Genomic DNA, 6,296 nt, shown 5'->3' with positions numbered 1-6,296 from the left:
GTGATTCTTGCAGTTTATTAAAGTCCGAAAAGTGTTATTAAAAAAACGCATACAAGATTCACATTGAACTGTGCTTATGTGATAAATAGTGAGCTTGGTTACAGTTTGACAGAGATGATTTCATGATTTTCAGTAGCACCATTGAGATAAACTAGCTGAACATTAAAGTGGAACTACCAATGCAGGTTTGGATTTGCATGCTGTCTGCTAAACAGTCAAAATGACAAAATATAGATTACAGAGAAACCAGCCAACAGGAGTTACTTTCCTGCAAATGCCACCTACTGATCTGGCCATTGATAAGTTGTGCTGGTAGCCAACAAGGCTAATGAAAAAGCAACAATAGATTTGCAACCAGGCAGCCCAGTGGAACAACTACTGTCTTTGATGCTCGTTAGCTCACTGAGCTAAAAGGACCAGGAAGCTAGCTAATCATTGCATCTCTGTATGAGGTCATTTCTTAATTTAAAGTGTTCTCATTTTTTTCTCCTAATCCAAAAATTTTAAATAAATTTAACTTTTGATACAATTGATCACAATATTGTATTACAGAGGATTGAACATGATATTGGGATTACAGGAACAGGTCTAAAATGGTTTAAATCATATTTATTTGATAGATTCCAGTTTGTTAATGTTAATAATGAATCTTCATATTCCAAAGTTTGTAATGGAGTGCCTCAGGGTTCAGTGCTTGGATCAATACTCTTTACTTGCTTCCATTAGGTGAAGTTCTTAGACAGCAAGCAATACATTTTCATACACTGATGACACTCAATTATATTTATCCATGAAACCCAATGAACCCAATCAGTTACTTAGATTACAAGCATTTCTTAAAGACATAAAAACCTGGATGACTCTTAATTTTCTGATTTTAAACTCACACAAGACAGAGGTAGGGGTTTTTGGACCGAAACATATTAGGAATACCCTTTGCAGCCTTATACTTCCTCTGGATGGCATTACTTTGGCCTCCAGTTTCAATGTAAAGAACCTTGGTGTTATTTTTGACCAGGACATGTTCCTTACCTCCATCCATCTATTTTTGCTTGCTTTTCCTTTCGAGGTAGCTGGTGTCTATCTCCAGCAGGCACAAGTCCATCACAGGGACATGTAGAGACAAGTGAGACAAACAATCACACTCTCATTCACACCTAGGGACAATTTAAAGTTACCAATGAACCTAACATGCATGTTTTTGGTTTCTGTGGGAGGAAACCAGACTACCTGGACAAAACCCATGTGTGCACAGGGAGAACATTTAAACTCCACACAGAAAGGCCCCAGGCAGGAGGTGAACCTGCAAACTTCTTGCTGTGAGGTGACAGCTCTAGCAACTGCACCACCATACCACCTGTCCCTTAACTCATATATAAAAAAATGTTTCCAGGACCACTACTTTCCACCTGTACAATATTGCTAAAATTAAAACCATTTTATCTTTTCATCAATTTTAGGCCAGGCTATTTAATTATTTTTATTATTGTGATGTCTGAAAAACTCTTCAGTTGATCTAAAATGCTTCTGCCAGAGTTCTAAATAGAGTTAGAAGCAAAGATCATATTTCTCCAGTTTTAGCTTCTCTTCATTGGCTCAAATTCAGAATATAATTTAAAATCTTTTTTTATAACATTTAAAGCTCCATCTTATATTAAAGATCTTATTGTTCCATATTTTCCTAAAAGAGCACTTTGCTGTCTGACTGCAGGTTGACTTGTAGTTCCTAAAGTTTCTGAAAGTTGAACGGGAGGCAGAGCTTTCAGTTATCAGACTCCTTTCTTGTGAAACCAACTTCCAGTTTCTGTTTACAAAGCTGACACTTTGTCTGTTTTTAAGACAAAGTTTAAGACCCTGAGTTGTAAAATGGCAACTCAGGGCACTACATTATATAAATAAACTTAATGAACTTACAACATAATTTGATTAAGTTTAGTTTTGATTAACCTCTGTAATAAAGAAAACGATTATTTGCTTTAATGAGACAATGATAAGATTGGAAGAAATGTGTGAGTCGGTTTAGTTTGTTATACAATTGTAAAAAAAAAAAAAAAAACAACTCACTTGTGCTAAAATCGGACCTTTCACATAGAGGTATATCAGTAGAATTCACTCCTGCTCTCAAATGACAGTCAAGTTGTCACCGATATTAATCAGCTCCTGCATATACAATATTTGGACACGTGCTAATTTTCATTATATCCTGGACTCAGGGCTGTGAAAATTGGGGATATGCCACTTTTTAGTTGATAAATATGTTGAAAATTATAACATTTCTCACACTATACTTTGATATGGGTAGGAAGATGTCCAGACATTATAAGTTTACTGTAGCTATGGACTGTAAAAACATTTGTATTTGTTGTATTTGGAACACTAAGGGTATTCAACTTGTTTTCATGGGTTATTCTTTTATAACTATTACTAGCTAAGTTAGCTTAGCTTTTATAATTTGAGTCCTGTCACCATTTTTACATGAGCTTCAGCACTGAAATGTTGTGGAGATGTTCCAGAGGCAGTTTAGAATACAAATTGTTACTGCCTTTTCTCTGCACTTGCACCTGAAAATGTCACTTGCAGCCATTTCCTATCTTGCCCTTCAGTAAAATATCCAGTAGATCTGTAGCTGAGACAGTGTGCTAAAGTAGCACCAAATATTTTGAGCATTTACTGTGAGTGAGTGTATTTGGAGCCTTATTTTTTATACTGACCTGTATGCTGCTTTCCTCACACTTGTTTCTGGTGTGAATCCATTCAAATACATCCTGTATTGACTGCAACACAAAACCAGTCAGGAAAGCTCTGCCACCAATCTTGACATGGTGCCAGCCTAATTCATAAGTCATTCAGCCTAAGTCATTCTTGCAAAACTTTCCAAAACAACATTTGGATGAAATGGACATGTAGAGATTGAGACTAAATGCACTACAAATGCATGTAAACTCTGGCTGACATTGAACAACAAAAACAGAAACCCAGCATGCATGATCTTTAGAAAGAGTAGAAAGACCTGCAACAAACCCAAAAAAATGTGAAGTTTTTTTTTTGTGTGTGAAAATTTATCTTTTGTTGTTTTGTCTACCAATATACTGTATGTTTTCCTGGTCTTCTACCTCTGCGTAATCAATTTTATTTAAACATATCTTTCAAATTCAAATGGCATATTAAAAAGTTAAAGAAAATAAACTTATAATTTTATTCTGACATGCAGGAATAAAAAAAGTTAGTAGTTTAATCTTACTCCTCCTATTGTGTTCCGGTTTTAGGGTCTCTTGGTGTTTTTGTTAGTATATTTAGTTTTTTCCTATGAGTATTCTCTACACTTGATCAGTATGTTTAGTTTTCCCAGTGGAAATCATAGGGTCCCATGTTATGAGTATAAAACTGACTTCAGCAGATGGAAATAACTTTTTTCCCACACCTTTAGACACATTTCTTTTTGAGTGGACGCAGATACACACAGTTGCTTACACACAGACATGTACACCTTACTGCCCTTATTAGCATCCATTACAACCACCATGGGACTATTTCACTAACAAATGTTTCACTTGCAGAAACCATATCCATTGGGATTTTGACAAATAATCAAAACCTTATTTCAATCATATAAAGAACTTTTCTCACAGCTCTTATTTCAGTTTTTTGGGCTCTGGTTACAATTGATTGAACACATGACTAAACTAGAAGAACTCAGAGAGCACAAACCACCAAAGCCATGGGGTCATTAAAAAAGTTGTAGAATCTGGATCGTGACCTGGATCACTTGTTTTTTGTGACAGCCCAACATTTCCTAAAAAATTCATCAAAATCTGTTCATTTACTTTTAAGTAATCTTGCTGAGAAACAGTCAGACAAACACACAAATGGATGAACACTACCAAAAATATAACCTTCTTGGCTGAGGTAACAATATACTATTATCAAGGATTTTAGTCAGATCTCGAATCATGACTCTGTGACACTGATGATGAGGAGAGAGGCCAGGAACCTGACTTGGAAGATACCGTAGAGGAGGAAGTGTCAGCAGTTGAAAACAGCACAGGATATGATCTAGAACAACATGCAATACCACCACATACTGTCCAGTTATCCAACATTTTATGACGTTGTCAGCTGTAACTTTAAGACTATATCCTCTTTTTACTAAAAAAAGTCTGTTTTGACTGAGAACACAGAAGATATGCTTCTGTGACACTATTGCAACATTTTTTAAGTAATTTTTAAAACATGTTTTAATAAACTTTGACACATACTAATCTTAATCTGTGATAAATAGCATGTTTTATCTGTAAATTTATTGTAGTCAAAAAAGTCCATTCATTGTTTTGTTTTTTGTAACATAAAAATGAGTTGTATGAGCCCAGATCAGTGAAGCACACAGGAAATGAAAACAAAATGGGGACTAAATGTGTACTGGGTAAAATAACCTAAATTGAGAAAAAAAACTATCTGACAAGATTCTGGGGGTTTTGTGGTATTTTTTCTGGTACTAACCTTCAGAATGAGTGAGGTGGATCATTTGGATACTGAGCTGGAACAGATACCTAAGGCTGAGTTGGTCCCAGAAGTCGTTGTGGAGTGTCACTGGTGACAGTCCTGCTCTCTATAACAGTCCCTCAAGGATTTCGCGGGAATGTTTTTTGATTGATCCATCCATTCTCTTCCACTTATCCGGGGTCGGTTCGCGGGGGCAGCAGCCTAAGCAGGGAGACCCAGACTTCCCTCTCCCCAGCCACTTGGGCCAGCTCCTCCGGGGGAATCCNNNNTGTGTCCTGGGTCTTCCTCTGGGCCTCCTCCCGGTGGGACGTGCCCAGAACACCTCACCAGGGAGGCGTCCAGGAGGCATCCTCACCAGATGCCCGAGCCACCTCAACTGGCTCCTCTCGACGTGGAGGAGCCAGTTTTTTGATTGTTGCAGTCTAAAATGCCTGATTTCACAGGGCATTTTCCTAAAAGTTGTGATGAAAAGTTGCGATTTTTTTTACCAAAATCAATTAAAAAAAAACATTTCTTTTAATATATAAATCAAAAATACTTACTAGTTTTGTAAGATAATTACCAACTTACAGAACTTTGATAGTATATAAACTGACATTCATGACCATTTCTGGATTGTCCCTCGTCTGCTCACGTTTTGCAGACACAAAGTGTTTGTCGATGGATGACTTGTGTTTATGTTTGATGATTCCACTGCAGGACGTGCAAAACAGCTTCCCCGCACTCTCGTGCAGCTGGGTAGGAAACTGGTTTGCGATGTTGGATATTCGCGCTCCGCGGAGTTAGCGGCGTCTCGCTCACGGCTGACCCGAAACAGGAACGCTAATGACGGCCAGCCGTCCCTGGTGAACCACCGCGCGTGAGAGAAGGGGCCGGCAGAGAACGGCTGGCCGACATTAGCGTTCCTGTTTCGGGTCAGCCGTGAGCTAGATGCCGCTAACTCCGCGGAGCGCGAATATCCAACTTAAATCTAACTTCACTGCGGTGTTTTGCGCGGTCCTTTGCTGAAATCTTTGTGGGCAAATGTGAAGCATTAGCGCACATTTTCCCTTCGGTCGCTGCTCCTGCATGCTCCCGGCATGCTGATGTTTACAGAATGTGACGTCATGTATTTTTCGTGAGCTATTTGGGGTTATTTGTATTCCACACTATACAAACCCACAAAGAAGACACTAGACCGCAGAAACGGTGGCGAATCACTTTAGAAACAATAAATATTGGGTTAAAGTTGCGATTTTGCGGGGTTTGCTTGATTTTGCGTTAATAGTTGCGATCGCAACATTGCGAAATCCTGGAGGGTCTGTTATAATAAGGTGTTTATATAAATCAATTTAAAAAATGGTCAAATTCTGTCTACTTCAAAATATTCCTCAGTAAAATGCACCATAAACACGGGACTACCAAGGTGGATGGGATGTGGGCTAAGGTGGGTAACAAAATAATGTGTCCCAATATTAATTCAGTCATAGCACAGTGAGATTTTACCTATATTGATTTGATGTTATAGAAAGAAAGTAACAATGCAAATTTTGACAAAGCAAACAAAAAAAAAGATTTTATTTTTAGGTCATAAACTATTTGCATCTTCATGATAGCTCATAGAAAAAGTTCTTTAGAAAATCATCATTGTACATGGGAACCTTGTATACAGGTGCTGGTCATAAAATTAGAATATCATGAAAAAGTAGATTGATTTCAGTAATTCCATTTAAAAAGTGAAACTTGTATATTATATTCATACATTACATACAAACTCATATATTTCAAATGTTTATTTCGTTTAATTTTGATGATTA

Source organism: Kryptolebias marmoratus, linkage group LG2, assembly GCF_001649575.2.
Source record: "Kryptolebias marmoratus isolate JLee-2015 linkage group LG2, ASM164957v2, whole genome shotgun sequence".
Classification (NCBI taxonomy): Eukaryota; Metazoa; Chordata; class Actinopteri; order Cyprinodontiformes; family Rivulidae; genus Kryptolebias; species Kryptolebias marmoratus.
The sequence above is the reverse complement of the archived record's forward strand: the minus strand, read 5'-3'. Positions refer to the sequence as shown.